This window comes from Sparus aurata, chromosome 6 (genome assembly GCF_900880675.1).
Source record: "Sparus aurata chromosome 6, fSpaAur1.1, whole genome shotgun sequence".
Classification (NCBI taxonomy): Eukaryota; Metazoa; Chordata; class Actinopteri; order Spariformes; family Sparidae; genus Sparus; species Sparus aurata.
In genome coordinates this window covers 38,049,671-38,067,192 of record NC_044192.1, presented here as the reverse complement: position 1 = coordinate 38,067,192, position 17,522 = coordinate 38,049,671, and the positions used below count along the sequence as shown (strand labels likewise).

Below are 17,522 nucleotides of genomic sequence, written 5' to 3'. Positions count from 1 at the left end.
TTTCTTTGTGTAGTTTAGTAATACAAAAGGCCTCAACAATACAAGTGATATTTCTATTTCACTGATTGGCATTTTTTAATGTTAACATAGAATGACTAATTGCTTTAAATCACATCAGACTGCAAAACTTTGACAGCTCTTATCTCTGTGTTTTGCAGGAGAAGAGGGCTCGTGTCAGCACCACGGATCCAATGCCCCAGGGTGCAGCAGAGGCAGAGCCATCCACAGGGAAGGGAAAGTGGTCATTGGGCATTCCACTACGCAGTTGGAGGATGCCATCAAAACTGAACTGGACAACTACCTGATGACTCCTACTACTGATGGAGAGGAAGATCCACTGGCCCGGTGGAGAGTGCACAATGTTGACTTTCCATGGCTGCGCAAACTCGCTCGTAAATTCCTATGCATACCAGCTACCAGTTCACCGTCAGAGAAATTGTTTAATGCTACAGCTAATATTGTCACATGTCAACGCTCATGTCTAAAATCATCAAAGGTTGACATGCTGGTTTTCTTGACAAGAAATCTGTAAAGAGTGATGTAGAGATGTTTGTTTGTTTCATGCTCGCTTACTAAATGGTTTCCCACTCTTGTCGATGGAAAGATGGAGGTGGGGGTGCACCGTATAGGACCAGAACGTAACACCGGATCCCGCACCCTGATCTGCAAGATGCTATGTTACACAGACCGAGCTGCATCTTGAGGGCAGCCAGAGGCTCTTGGATTGAGGTCAATGGCAGAGAGGTCTGCTTCGCCGCGGACTACAGCAACTGCACCATCAAACGGTGCCGCTCATTTTCCCAGGCTATGGAGACAGCAAGGAAATTTGTTTGGTTTATTACGTTCCTGATTTATCCAGCTAAACTGAAGCTGTCCCTCGGGTCAGAATTGCACCTCTTTGAGACCCAGGAAGAGGATGAGGATTTCCTCGGTGCTCAGTCCCGGCCGGCGGACTAACAAAGGGCTCTGATGTCTGATATGCTGATCTACTAACACGGGATCTCTAGACAAGTAAAGTATTATCCCATATAGCCATAACATACCTCAGGGCATACTTAAAGTAACTATAACTATATACACTACTCACAATAAGTTAGGGATATTGTTATTTACATGAGTGCTTTTCCTATTTGGTCTGAATTTTAATGAAATAAGTAAAAGTTCCCTTTGATATTACTAATAATGAATGAGAAGAAACACCATTTTCATTAGTTTAATATTTATTACCCCAAAAATTTAGACAATAACAAGGATAGCCCCAAATAACAAAAATTGACAATGTCAGTAGCGGGTGTTTCCACCATTTGCCGCAATGACAGCTTGACAGCGACGTCTCATGCTCCTCACTAGCCTCATGATGTTGTTCTGAGGCAATGCGTTCCACTCCTCCACAAGTGCTACACGCAGTTCTGCCAGGTCACGTGGGGGTGGGGTACGATCATCCAGTCTCTGCTTCAGCTGGTCCCAGACGTGCTCTATGGGGTTCAGGTCAGGGGACATTGCTGGCCGTACCATATGAGGCACTCCGACTTCCTGAAGTCGAGCTGTGACAATTCTGGCACGATGTGGTGGAGCATTATCATCCATGATAATGCTCCACCACTTTTCCAACAGAAAGTTGGGGGTGTGCTGGCGGAATTGGGGGATGATGATGGGTTCTATGATGTCTCTGAGGTAAGAACGTGCAGTGACTGAGCCATCTACAATAACCAAATCTGTTTTGCGCTGACTGGTGATGCCTGCCCAGACTGTTGCACCTCCTCCACCAAAGGGAACCCTGGGGACCATGTTGACCTCGGTGTATCGCTCACCTCGCCTTCTCCAGCAACGCTGACGACCATCATTTCTGTGCAAGGTGACCCGACACTCATCAGTGAACAGGACGGTAGACCACTGCTGCATTGTCCAGGTCACATGGTCTTGTGCCCACTGCAAACGTTCACGGCGGTGTCTTGGTGTCAGTGGAGTCACCTGCAACGGTTGTCTGGCATTCAAGCCAAAGCGGTGGAGTCGGTTTCGAATGGTTTGTCTGGAAACCCTAGTACCCCTCACATCTTGTAACTGGGCCTGCTGCTGTGTGGCAGTTGCATAACGATGTCTGAGTGAATAGGTCCTTAGGTACTGGTCATCGTTGCGGTCTGTCACTCGTTGGGCTCCACTCCTGGGTCTGTGACGAACTCTGCCAGTAGTTCTGTGTCTGGATTAGGGCTGGGCAATATGGACTAATAGTCATATCCCGATATATTTAGGCTGAATATCGATATACGATATATATCCCGATATTTTTATGCAAAGTGAGAGCAAATGTTAAGTCAAAATCAAAGCCAAATATGACATGTGGGTGGGAATTTCGTCATTTTAGGGGCAAGTCCATTTGGCCTTCACTTTTATTTTTTTGTCAGGGGCACAAAGGCCACTGAGTAAAATTTGTAGATTTACCTTTCTGACTGATACTATAACATCCTAATTTATAATAAGACATGGATTATGTATTAAAACATTTTTTAAATCCCAATATCAAGTTAATGTTACATTACAAAACAGTTTTTTTAAGTAGGGTTAGAGTGAGGTGAGTTTTGTGACACTACACTGAATGTTAGTGTTACTGAATATTTCTCCCAAATAGAAATTCCCCAAAATTATGGCAAAGCACATTTTTTCTAAACAAAAAAATTGTAGAATAACCAGCAGGAGACCACTGATGTGTGGAATGATTTTGGTGACACTACACTCTGAATAATAGTGAAGTTATTGAATATTTTTTGTAGTTGTAGTACTCTTTTCAGTGTTGCACTTTGTAGACGGTCCCTGCGCCCTCGTCTCACAGACGGCTGATCATGCAGACCACAGTTAATGTCCAGACGCTCGTTTTGATGAAAATACGGTTGTAGCTCGTTGTCTACCTTACTACGGTAGGAAAGAGCCGTCGTTTGTGTTTTAACAAGGTTTCACTTATGAGTTATTGAACCGGGAAGTTCGAATCTGTGAATATATTTCCAACTTTACCGGACTAAATCCTACCACATAAGTCAGTTACGTATCATGTCAAAACCGGCTGAGCTCGCTCGCTGTGCTGTAAGTTTCGTTCTTCTGTTTTGAGACGCTGCTGCTGTGTGAGAGGCTTTCACGTGAGATCATCGTGATGATGAGACTCCACCTGCGTGAACCGCGGACTCACTGAAGTTACTGTGAGTGACTACTGTGCACTCAGGTGGCTGCAAGACAAGCTCGCTACGCTGTCCGGTGGCCGTGCGATGATATTTTTTCACGGGGTATCAAGGCCAAAGTGCGGGGCAACGGCGGCCACCAAAGTGTTTGTTGAAGAGTGCCTGAGTGTCTGTTCCAGCCCCTCCCCTCTCTGTGCATGACGGAGGATGAGCGGGGGGAGCAGTGCAGAGAGCTCCGGGTCAGCGGTTTGCTCAGAGCAAAGACCACAGCGCAAATTTGAACTATATCGATGTATGCGATATGGTCTAATTCCATATCACATTTCAAAAATATATCGATATAAGTTTTATATCGATATATCGCCCAGCCCTAGTCTGGATGCAAGTCTGCTGATGACACTTTGAGACACACCAAGTTCACGAGCAACATCTAGTCAGATGTTGCTCGTGAACTTGGTGCTGCCTGCTACCGACCCGAAGGCGCGCTATGGCCAGGTGGCGCTGCTCGTCCGTTAAGTGACGTTGTGTGTTCATGGCTGTTTGAATGATGAACTTGGAATGACTTACTGACAATACCAGCTTTTTATACCCACAGAATGTTGAAATTGATGCCACAATGAAAAGGGTTGTCTTTTAGTATTGTTGGTATTGGCCCCAATATGTAAGGCACACTGTACACAGTGAGACCATTACGTGGAAAACATAAAATGAGGTGTGTCTATCACCCCAATACAATTGCCTCCCTATCCCAAAACTCTCTGAAGTGAAACAAACACCGTATGTATGAAATCCACTGAGTCTCTCACAATATCCCTAACTTATTGTGAGTAGTGTAAGTAGCCTGCCAAAGAGAGGGATGCTGTTTTTTGTATGTTCATTATGAAGAAAATCACTTGCTTTATGTGATTATAATGTCAAGAGGCTCTGATATAGATGAGTAATTATAGTTATGCAGTAAAGTTTCATATATTATGTTTGGTAAACAAAGAACTCTATCTTTGATGGATAACTTTCATTTTGTACTGAGGACAATCTCAGCTGTTTTTCTTTTTATGACATTTGACTGGTCATACAGAATAATGTACGGGGGGAGGGCTTTTGTGACGGTGTGATGGCCAGCCCTCTGAGTTCAGGTGCCCAAATATTGGGCGTTTTGTTTGTGGTCACTGCCACCTTGTTTTATGTTATAATGTTAGATGCGAGTTCGTATTTTTCCTTTTTTCTTTGGCGACATGGGGTTGTATATTTGGATCTCCACATTTCTGACTAATGTTTATGCAGGAACTCAATATTTGCCCAGTCCTCTCTGTAACAATTTATATGCTACACATATCTAGCTGGAATATAAATGGTATGGTATGGCACTGGAATATATAGTCAGAAAGCTGCATTTCTATGTATATATGCCACTCATCAATTAGTCCAGAGTTCTTTGGTACAACTAGCTTTATGTGACCTGCAGGACTTTTCAGTAATTAGTGGCGCTGACATGATAGCTGTCCTTGATCCCTTACTCGATAGATCTAGTGCACCATCTCAACATATTCCTCCTTCTACAGTCTACGATTTCAGTCTCACAGATCTATTCAGAGCTGTTAACCCTTCTTCAAGACAATATAGTTTTTATTTGTACAGACACAAAACCTTTTTAAGGATAGATAATTTATTGGCTTCTGCAATTTTATACTCTGAAATTCATTTAGCTGTGATTTATCCAAACTCTTTATCTGACCATTGCGTTATTACATCACAGCTCACACTTGCCAAGACTCCAAATAAAGCCAGAAGATGGCGCTTTAACACCACATTACTTAAAAATAATGGGCCTCATTCATGAAACGTTCTTACGAACAAATTTGTTTCTAAGTCCCACTTGCGAAGATTTTACGAAGAGGAAAATCAAGGATTTATTCTTAGGTAAGAACAAATCTTATGAACACTCAGTAGTACCCTAACGCACATTTCAGTGCCGACATGTTGGCATTGTTGTGTTTTTTTTTCTCATGTGCAACTCAATAAAATACAATATTACAGTGATAATTCTGTTTATTTATTTATTCATTTCATATTTTTGGTAATTTACAGAGAATTTTAAATATTAAAATAAATCAAATGTGCCAATGATTTAACAAATAATCAAGTAAATTGGAAACCATGCCATCAATTAATAAACCCCCCCCCCCCAATAACGCTGACTGAGTTGAGAGGTGATATAGCTGGAATGAAAACAGGCAAGATAGGATGGGATTCCCACAGAGTTTTAGCTCACCTTTAGGGAGAAGTTGGGACAATACTTCCTAGCCATGGTTCATAAAGCTGTTGAAGTTGGTGCCTTTTTCAATTATATGAATGTCGCCTTGATAGGTGTATTGCCCAAACCCAATAAGGACGCCTCCAAATGCGGGAACTATAGACCATTGTCTATCCTCAATGCAGAAATAAAAACATTTGCCCACATATTATCCTCCCGATTAGAACCCCACATAACTACGCTAATTAAGAGTGACCAGACGGGCTTTGTGAAATCACGACTTGCTTCAGACAATGTATGGCGTCTGCTTCATGTAATTTATGCTGACGCAGAAAATGCCTTTGATAGGCTAGAATGGGAATATTTGTGGATGGTTCTACAGCGCTTTAAATTTGTTCCAACTTTTATCAGTTTAATTAAACTGCTATACAATAACCCATCTGCAATGATAAACACGAATGGTGTCATGTCAAACAAGTTTAATTATCATACTCATGACAGGGATGCCCATTAAGCCCTTTTCTTTTCATTTTGTCATAAGAACACAGAAAATTCGTCAACACCCAATAATTTCCCCATCATTTTTAACAACACCACACACTCAATATCGCTGTATGCTGATGACATATCATTATACTGTGATAGAGCAGCCATATCATGCCGCATATTTTGGATAATTTTGACGAATTTAGCTCTCTATCCGGTTATAAAATCAATTGGACAAAATCTGCGCTTCTCCCTTTAAACTCTAAATTGAACTTGAGCTCATTACCTCAGTACATCCCCGTGGACAAACATTTTAAATACTTGGGGGTGGACATTTTTATTTCATTAGCTAATACTGCCAATAAGAATTATCAGAGCATCTATAATAATATTGAGGCGGATCTCAATAGATGGTCTCACCTGCCAAAATAATCACAAGCTCATGTGTCAATTGTTAAAATGGATATTCTACCACACATACATTTCTTTTCTTTGATGTTGCCTTTACCACCCCCAACTGAATACTGGAAAAAAAGTCCATTCTTTGGTCTCTAAATTCATATATTAAAGCTTTGTGACTTTAATAATTTGAGACTGTCTTATCAATTGCCTGGAAGATCTTTATTTCTGTACTTTCAACTATGATCATCTATGAAAGCATATGGAGTGCCATGGAGTTCTCCTATTACTTCGCACTCTTTGCATTCCATTCTGTACAATAGAGGACGACAAAGAGGTTTGGTCTCTCAAATATATTTACTTAGCCGGGATGCTGCTTATAAAACCCTTCCTATTTTACATGTATGGCCTAGTGAACTGAAGCACTACATCAGAGGAGATTCATTGGACTGGGAAAAGATTTGGTCCTCGATTATCTTTGCTTCTAAAAACCCAGAACATCAACAGATCCATTTCAATTATATCCACAGAACTTACCTAACTCCAAGAAGAAATATTCTCCTGAAACGTTTAACATCTCCAATCTGCACCCTATGCTCAGATGGACTTATAGGCTCATACATGCATATGTGCTGTGAGTGAAAAGACATGAGGCTTTTTGGGGATGAGGTCTGTTCTACTCTATCTAATGTACTGGATGTCACTGTTCCATGTTCTCCCACTGTGCTACTCTTGAATGATACCACCTCACTAAAGCTGACATGTTGGAAAAGACGTATCCTCCAAACGGGCATCACTGCTGCCGAAAAGATGTTGGCTTTACGCTGGAAACCTCCACATACAGTTACTAAGCCTTGATGGATAAATACATACATTGACATACTAAAAATTGAGTTATCGGTGGCAAGAATGCACAGTGCTGGAGCTGACACTATTCTAGCATGGCAGACGATGGCAGGTAAGATCAAGGAATTGCGTTAATCACTATTTTTATTTGCATTTTTTGTTAAAATGCGGTTTCTCATGTCCTGCTTGAGTGTTATGGCGATCCAGAGGTTTTGGGGGGGAGGGGGGTCGCTGCCTGTTTTTTTTCTTTGTTTTGTTTTTTTTTTTTTCCTCTTTCCCTTTTGATCGCAGTGTACCTGTACTGTTTCCGGACCGCTGTACTTGTTTACATTTAAAAACAATAAAAAATGTGTTCACAAAAAATAGTGAAACAGTTAAATCTCCCCGCTCAAGTGCTGTTGCGTAAAGTCACCCTTGTGAAAAGCAGAAAAAAAAATATGAAATTTGAAAAGCATGAGGTAAACTGTGCATCTGACCCTACCTTGGGCTAGAGTTTTCTATCTTTGTGAGAATACTTAAACATCTGTAAAAACAAGCAAGAATCGACCTCAATGATTTGGACCATAAAAATGTAATTATGTTGAAGGGCTTACATCACCATTCCTGTTTACATGCAGTCTTTTCTTGGTGTGGTTTTCATGTCTCAAGTCATTTAAACATTCTGGTTTGTGCAGATATTGGCACTAAGCCATCCATCTTGGGGTTATACTAATGTATTATTGATGGGTGCTGAGTCAAGAGAGTGCTATGCATCAGTGCAGTGCTGCTTGACCTTAGTCTGCCCTTTAACACTATTGATTAGAGATGCACCGATCGATCGGCAACCGATCGCAATCGGCCGATAATGCCCCTATCGGTTTTGATCGGAGTTCTCAAAATAGATCACATCAGGCCGATCAGATGACGTTTAAGTATAAAGACAGTGCATTAACTGCATGCAGGGAGGGAATTTCATGGCCGCTGTTGCCCCGCACTTTGGCCTTGATGCCTGGTGAAAAAAAAACTCATCATATGGCCACAGTGGCCTCTGTGCCCCTGGCCCGGTCAGAGTAGCGAGCTTGCCTTTAATTACAGCCACCTGAGTGCACAGTAGTCACTCACAGTAACTTCAGTGAGTTCGAGGTTCACGCAGGTGGAGTCTCATCATCACGATGATCTCACGTCAAAGCCTCTCAAACAGCAGCAGCGTCTCAAAACAGAAGTACGAAACTTACAGCACAGCGAGCGAGCTCAGCCAGTTTTGACATGATACTTAACTGACTTATGTGGTAGGATTTAGTCCGGTAAAGTTGGAAATATATTCACAGATTCGAACTTCCCGGATCAATAACTCATAAGTGAAACCTTGATAAAACACAAATGACGGCTCTTTTCTACCGTAGTACGGTAGACAACGAGCTACAACCGTATGTTAATCAAAACGAGCGTCTGGACATTAACTCTGGTCTGTATGGTCAGCCAGCTGTGAGACGAGGGCGCAGGTACCGTCTACAAAGTGCAACACCGAAAAGAGAAACTACAAAAAATTCAATAACTTCACTATTATTCAGAGTGTAGTGCCACCAAAATCACTCCACACATCAGTGGTCTCCTGATGGTTATTCTACAATTTTTTGTTTGGAAAAAATGTGCTTTGCCATAATTTTGGGGAATTTCTATTTGGGAGAAATATTCAATAACACTAATATTCAGTGTAGTGTCACAAAACCCACCTCACCCTAACCCTACTTAACAAAAACTACTTTCTAATGTAACTTGATTTTGGTATAAAAAAAATGTTTTAATACATAATCCATGTCTTATTATAAATTAGGATGTTATGGTATCAGTCTGAAAGGTAAATCAACACATTTTACTCAGTGGCCTTTGTGCCCTGTCATGTGGCCTTGGTGCTCCTGAAAAAAAAGTGCAGGCCAAATGGACTTGCCCCTAAAATGACAAAATTCCCACCCTGACTGCATTCCCACTAGTGAGCTACAGTTACTCTATGTAAGCTGAGTCCAAGTTGTCTCTAAGAGTCTCTAGAGTGTGAAATATTGCACATTGCCTCAGCCTGCAATAAAACGGTGGTCAATTCATGATACTTTCTCATCTCCTAATTTTTATACTTAATAATACAATGTCAAAGTTGTGTAAGAAGAATCATTAATTAAATATATGAAAGTTATACAAGACAATAATATAGAAGAATTTATGGATTTGACGCTGTGATCGGTGATCGGCAATATCGGGATCGGCAGATACTGCTTTCGGTGATCGGTGATCGGCCCCAAAAATCGTGATCGGTGCATCTCTACTATTGATTGTGCCTTCCTGAACAATACATTTCAAACAATAGGATGTTATTTCTGTCTTGGACTTAGTTTGTTATCCTACCATTTGTCAAATAGGAAGAATTTTATGAGTTTATCTCATCAGTGTGTGTGATCCCGAAGAATACTTCAAGAAACTCTTATTTTACTTATTCTGTCCTTGACCTATATGGCTGGACAGGGAATGTGTAAATATGAATGGATAGCCCTGAAAGGTTGCTTCTGTTGGGCCTCATGCCACATGGCTCACACAAAGAGAAGGCCTTCTCTTTGTGTCAAATCAAAAGCCTTACTACAAGGGCCTTATCAACATGAGAAGTTGAAGAACAAAAGAACTGAACCAATGACCACAAGGTGTGAAGAACTGTAACTCCAGGTATGACAACCCCCCCAAATCTTTCACCCAGTCTCTATTGGCTGTGGGCCAGGAAACTCCGCCAGGATCACAATGAATCAGAGTTTAAAGGTCAGGAGACCCCTCTGCATGTGAAGAGACTCATAAGTAGTTACTGTTAGGGTGTATTCGACAAACGTTTTTCACTTCGCTTGGCCTAGGCTTTAGTTCTTTCCTCGCTGGACGAGACAAAGACTGTTTTTGCTTTCCTTTCGTTTTTGTTGTAATCTTCTTAATTATTGTGTTGGATCCATAGAGGAACACTGCACAACAAATTTGATTATTGATCCCTGATTTCAGGGTGGTGCCCTGTGTTCATTAATGAATCATAATTACCTAAGTTTCATTAATTAACTAATGAACTATTAACTTCAATTGTATTAATTAATAATAATATTTTAATCAATAGTCAGTAATCAATATCGATTCCAAACACTTCACACAAACTACAGTCTTTTAGTAACTAACTAAATTCTTTTCAACTGTTACCTGGTACACTGACTGTCAGCAACTGTCTGACCACATATAGGGAAAAACACAATTACTGCAACATTAATGGATGGGAAAAATGAGGGATCATATTGAGACATGCTGAACTGTTAACGACAGAACTGTAGGAGGAAGAGCATAGTGAGGAATCCTGAGCCCCTAATCAGGCAGCCAACCAGGGGGTCAAAGATACAAATGTCCAGGCTTCCTGCTGCACCATGAACCAGCTATTAGTTTCCCATCCATTGACAAGGGGAGTGTGGGGGTTAGGGAGAGAAGGATGACTTCATGCACGGTGTGGCTGACTTCATCGTAACACAGAGAAACACATCTTTTTTTTTGTGTGTGTGAATCTGACCATCGGAGAACAATAGCCGGTCTATGACTCCCTTTTCCACTTCTGGCTCTGTTAAACAGAGAACCATTTACTGAAGTGCAATCCACACTTACAGCACTAACACACACATGAAGGGCACTAGCACAGTGGCTGACCACTGTACCACTGCAGCAGCACCCATAGAACCCACTTAAATCAGTCACTTCACATGGCGTGAGAGCATATCTGGGCAGCTTGGTGTGATTTACACGACATGACATGACATGACATGACATGACAAACATGATGTTTGTCAGTTTAAAGGATTTTAACAAAAGCAAGCTTTTCTCTGTTTTACATAATTGCAAATGGTTCTCATTTTACCAGATTAGTAATAAAGATAAACTGCTCTGCATTAGTTGATTGACAGAAAATTAATCAGCAAATGAAAATCAATAAGCATTTTTCAACAAAAAGACCACACAAACATGCACATACAAGCACACACTTAGTCATATTGCAATTTTGATTATTTTGCAAAACATTGTGCAGCCCTAAGTGCTATATCCAAATTGCAAGAACTGCAACGATTTTATAAAGGTAAAATATGTCACAAATAAGTGTTTTTAATAAAAATGTTGTAGTACTGCAGGGACGCTCTGGCCTACAAACTTGCTCTACAGATGTAATTGGCAATTGTGCTATATTTGTATAGCACAATTCAGACACAAGGCAACTCAAAGTGCTTTACAGCGGCATACAAATAAGTGGGCCTAAATAGAAAAGTTTTAAAAGAGACAGGATAGAAAATAGAAGTCACAGTGCAGTTCAAAGCCTTAATACGGCTTCAATGAAAAGCAGTATCAAACAGAAAGGTCTCCAGTCTTGGTTTAAAAGAGGTGAGGGTTGGAGCAGGCCTGCAGTTTTCAGCTGCAGCTGTCTGCTGGATTTTTGGAGTTTTTCCAGATACTGCCGAGACGTAAGTCCTTTAATCCTGGATATATTCTTAAAGTGAAAATAAGATGCCTTTATATTTGTCTTAGTGTGGCTGCTGAAATTCAGGTCTGAGTCCATGATTACACCAAGGTTTCTGGCTCGGTTTGTTGTTTTCAACATTACAGATTGAACCTGAGCAGAGACTGTCAGTCGTTCTTCCTTGGCTCCAAAAACAATTGTTTTAGTCTTATCTTTGTTTACTCTACTTTGTTTGTATGGTATTATATTGTGTGTTTGTATGGGATTATATATAGTAGAGGCCCCAGAATGGAGTCCTGGGGTACTCTGCTTGTCATTTCATCCACTCAGATATGTAATTACCAATAGACACAAAGTAGTCTCTATCATTTAGATTTAAACCAATTTAGTGCTGTTTCAGAGAGTCCTACCCAGTCTGTCCAGTAGTATATTGCGGTCGACCGTGTCAAAAGCAGCACTCCAGTAACACTAAGACTGAAATGTTGCCACTGTCTGTGTTTGAATAATGTCATTTGACTAGAGCGGTCTCTGTGCTGCGATGTGGTCGACATCCTGATTGGAAAACATCAAATCAGCCATTTGTTATTGGTTAATTGTTCACCTGAAATACAGCTTTTTCGGTGAATTCCCTTAAAATTGGAAGGTTTGATATGGGCCTATAATTATTCATTACTGATGTGTCTAGAAGAACCCTGCTGGTAAAATATCAAGACAGCAGGAGGAAGATTTAAAACTAAAACATGTTTGTTTGACAATACAGTAAGTAATGACACATCATCGTGATTTTACTAGGTTTTCAATAACAATGAAAATTGTGGTGTAAAATGTAATCATCCATAATAATCATGAATTATATCTCGAAATGATCATATTTCAAACTAATGGCAATATCACTTTTTTAGCTGACCTCAGGCCAGAAAAGGTTGTAGGAGGAATAAGGTCAGCCATTCACCCAGGGCCATGGATGGACAGCTTGGTCATTGAGGTACTTCAGAGACCATCGTGATCATTCTCTTGGGCCTATATTAATCAGAGAAGGATCCTACTTGCCAACTACCACACATAAGACTAAGATTATGCTTTGAAAACCTACTGAAGTCATCCTTAGCAAATAGGAGAGGAGAAGGCTTTGACATATACCATGCAATATTTTACATTTAAAGTGAAACTCTCGCCAAAATGCAACCTAAGCTTTTTTTGTGAATGTATATGAGTCAAACCTTCATGTAAAAACATAATTACGATGAAATAGGCACTTTTAAGATTTTATTTATTTTTCGTTTTTGGGTCAAACTCATTTTCAATGGGAGTGCTCGGGGCACTTTAGCAATTGTATCAAAATCGCTATTTTTAAAACAGTAAGAAGGCTCGACACAACATGAAACTTTGCTCGTAGTATCACCAGGGTCTCTACACATGAACACGAGCATTGGGCACATTGTTTGTGTACACAGAGTTTACTAAAAAGAAGTTTTTGAACAACTCACCTTAGCAGTTGCATGTTCCGCTTGCTGCCGTCATGGCAGCCGAGAAGTATCGACCTCTGAATGCGACGTAACCTGGAGGACAGTTAAGGTGGACCGCTACTGTCTTCCGGCAACAACTATCCGCGCGATATCTCACGTGACTTTTTGGGCTTTTGATTTTAGTATTGTTTCTTATATGAGGCTCCTTTTTCAACTTTTACTATACTGACGATGGAACAACACTTGATAAAGGGTTTGCAATCTGAAAGAACTGTCTCACGAGGGTCACGGACACAGGCAACACAACGAACATGCATAGCCACCCTGTCCGTCATCATCAGCTTGCTGTGGAGGAGAGGACGATTAGTGATGCTAATGCTAACATTTCTGTAAGCCAGCCTACACTCAACACCGTATTTAAAGCAAAGCTTCCTTCTACATCCCCCAGGGCTGTGAGTATTACCAAGTCCATTGCTTGCTTTATTTGTAAAGATCTTAGACCATATAGTCAGTGTTGGGAAGATTACTTTGGAAACGTAGTTGGTTACAATTACAAATTACCCTGTTGAAAATGTAATAGTAGTGTAACTATTTCAATTACTTTCTCAAAGTAATGTAACTAATTACATTTGATTACATTATGATTACTTTTCTTAATTTTGAATGAAATCTCTCAACTGTTAACCATTTTCACATTTTAAGACCTATAGTGTGATAAACCTTTCAGTTCAAAGGTTTAACCATATATTATGAGTCTAAATCTTAGGCCTGTGCTGCAAAGGAGGCTCACTTCCTCACTAAGTGGAGCGACAACGGGCTGATTTCAGCCAAGAGGAGCAGGTTGTTTTAATTGAGAGAGTATGAGCGATACAAAAAAGCCTGATCACAGCCTGAAGCAACAGTGTTGCTGCAAATATGACAAGAGGAGGCTGATTTTAATTTCTGACAGCTCTACATTGAGCTGCTTTTAAATATGAAGCTTTAGAGCAACAACAACTGTTGTTTTAAACTGTGTTTTATATTGTTTTCATATATTTCACTGATCGCAATTATAAAATGCCAGTGTGAGTTTTATTGAAAGCGAGGCTGGGTGTGCATATGAAAATAGGTTACAGTGGGTTTTTTAGGTGCTGTAGCTACAAGCAAATCTCATGTTGTCTCTGTACAAAGACCTTTTTAAATGTGAAAAAACAGAGTAGACTACTCAAGATTTACTGCGTTTGGGCAACACATAACAGGCGAAACAATTAATTTATTCATGGCCACATTAAGTTAAATTATCTGTCCTGCTGCGAGCGCACAACTTCTTTCAGTGGTGACTGACTGTATAAGTAAATAGGCTATAGCCTAATAAATGACCTCCTGACGCGAGTCGGATCAACAGCTGAGCAGCGTTTCCCCTCAGCTGAACATCTGTAGGCGGAGACCTCAGAGAGAAAGTCAACAGCAGCGGATCAGCGCGATCTCTCCCTCCGCACAAATGCTCTGTTCTGATCCAGCTCCACTGGACTTTCAAAGTAAAGGTCACGCCAGCTGTAAATGAGTTAAATAGTGAAAAAGTTGATTTTATGATTAAACTCTGAACAGAACCTGGTCGGGACCAGGTTATGAGCTAAGCCTAAGTTACCATGGTGATCTAGTCGGGTTAACAGAGAGCCACCTTTGTAATACAGGGAAGCCTGGCTTCTGTCTGTATGAAGTGTTTTTTGTATTTCCAGCCCAGGAACATCTTGTGCGCCGCCGACACTGTTGCTGCTGAGTCTGACTGCCGCCGTACGGTTTGTCGGTTGAGTCGAATGGCACATGACCAGAGAGCCAATCACAAGCGTCAGTTTTGGAAGGAGGATGTTGATATGAAAAAAACTAAAAACCAAGATGAATCCAGGGGGGCGAAAAACTATTTGATAAATCCGAGCTTTTGCGGCGATTTTTCAAATGTAACTTAAGTTGTAATCATTGAAATTTCCAAAAGCAACTGTAATTTAATTACATATTTTCTCCCAGTAATGTAACGGATTACAATTACGTACATTTTGTAATTAAATTACGTAACGTCGTTACAGGTAATTCGTTACTCCCCAACACTGCATATAGTGTAGTCAAAAATGAAGGTTTCCGCCGAATGCTACATATACTGGAACCAAGATATGACATTTTTGACAAGATTTGCCAGTTTTCATAAAACAATTTGATTTTGTTTGTTAAGCAGAACTGATATGTGTCCCTGTTTACAGAGAAGAAGTCGGTAATGCTAGCACTGAAATGTGTATTTTCTGCATTCATTTTGTTTTTCTGTTTTTTGTAATTTTCTGCTTTTTTGCACATTATTTTGTATCATTTTTCACTTAAATACTTATACATAACACAAGGACAAGGACATGAAGAGCCACTGTGCAGTATTTTTGTACTTGGCTGCCATTCATGTGAAATTGATTGACAACATTTTGTAATTCCTGTGAAATGGATTCAGTGCAGTCAATAAATTCTAAATTCCCTCAGTGACACAGACATTGATATGTATCGTGGATGAAACTTATGAAAGCGATATATCGATTATCGCAGAATCGCTGTATCATGATATTGACGTTATCGTGGGCAAAATATCATGATAGTATTATATCATGGGGTACCTGGTGATACCCAGCCCTAATTCATATGGAACTAAGCTTTAGGAGCATTCCACCTTAACTTAACTCCAAATTAAGTTGCATTGGGAAATCGACACTTCTCACTGGCAGGACGGCAGCGGGCGGAGGAAACATCTGCTAATGTGAGTTGTCCAAAAACTTTCTTTTTAGTAAACTCTGTGCACAAAAACAATGTTCTCAATGCTCGTGTTCGAGTGTAGAGACCCTGGTGATACTACGAGCAAAGTTTCATGTTGTGTCGAGCCTTCTTAGGTTTTAAAAACAGCGATTTTGATACTATCGTAAAAGTGCCCCAAGCACTCCCATTTAAAATGAGTTTGACCCCATTTAAAATACGGTAAATCTTAAAAGTGCCTCTTTTGTCGTAATTATTCTTTTATACTAAAGTTTGACTCATATACATAAAAAAAAGGTGCAGGTCCAGGATATAATCACATCCAGCCAGCCAGACTGCATAGTGGAAGCAAACGATATATAAATTAATAAGATCAAGTTAAGTTTTGGAATTTGGAAGCATATGTATTCTTTCTGGGACCTTATTCATCCATTTTCAGCAGCAAACTGAGCAGACCACAATGCTTGAGTGAGCAGAGTAAAAGAAATACCCAACTGGGTGCAAAGCCAGAGAAAGGGAAAAAAATCGGAGACTTCCAAAAATCCTAAATGTTGGCAGGTATGATTCACAGACCCAAAGGGGATTTTCTCAACTACTTAGCTGTACTACTGCAAGTGACGATCCCGTCCTGTTTATCCCCCTCCTTGTGTCACCCAGCAGGGACAGCCAACACTCAGGTAGATGAGTTCCCCCGCCCACCCTTTCCATCTGGAGGCACTGAAGCTCTCCTGAGACCCCGACCCAGACACTGTGACCTCTGGTGTCAGGCACCGGCGCCACCAGAGTCCTTGTTGAGACCCAGCCCCGGTAATGTCCCTACTCATCTGTCATACTGCACACAACAGTACCAAGAGAGATGGAGCAGGTAGAAGACTGACAGGGGAAAAAAGGTAGGTGCTGGGTTATATTGATATATGGGGCACTTGTTAGTCTTTCATAACAATTCTGATACTGAATCCAGTTAAGGCATAAACATAAGTCACATTGTCAGTAAGAAAAATAGAAAAATTATATAACACAAATCACAGTAATGCACAATTGCAGGGCTGTTTCGTAAGGTGGCCCTGAAGGTCAAAACCCAACAACTGTAGAAAGCAAAACTACAAGTCAAATGATGCAACATTTCAAAAAACATGACATTTCAAAAAACATTTCATAAAACACAACATTTGCTCGCTGACTGATTTTCTTCAACTCTCTGACACCTCCCCTCCTGCTGAGCCTGAAGCAGCTGTGTGACACAGTGTTTAGTTTCTCCAATTTAATTTTGTAGCACTTTTTGGAACACATTTATTTGCAGAACTTTAAGTCTCTTCTTTAGAAGTTCTCCAGTAGAAAGTAGTTCATAACCCAAGGACCCCCTCACCATGAGCGCTTTTATGATCTCTAATCAATGGTAGGGCAGACACAGCTATTTGTAATATAGGCCTACAGACAGCTCAGAATAACATCCATTGTCCATTTGTGACCTAAAACACAGATCAGTCATGTCATGTGTAGGCTACTTCCAAAGAAGAGTTTTTGAATATAAGCTGTATTTATGTAAGCCTAGGTCTACACAATCATACATATGTCCATTTATAAATACATTTCACCTGTCTGATCCACATTTTCAGTTTAGTCGCTACCAACTACAGTTTGTCACGTTAGGGTCTGAA

At 40.5% G+C, this 17,522-nt stretch overlaps 1 long non-coding RNA gene across 1 annotated transcript; it reads left to right on the top strand.

The window, feature by feature from the left end:
* The first annotated feature begins 23 nt into the window (after nt 1–23).
* On the top strand, nt 24–16,756 carry LOC115583107 (uncharacterized). The gene is made up of 4 exons (XR_003984302.1): nt 24–392; nt 605–1,011; nt 12,538–12,620; nt 16,522–16,756. It is a non-coding gene; the product is annotated as an uncharacterized LOC115583107 (long non-coding RNA).
* Nucleotides 16,757–17,522: the final 766 nt, after the last annotated feature.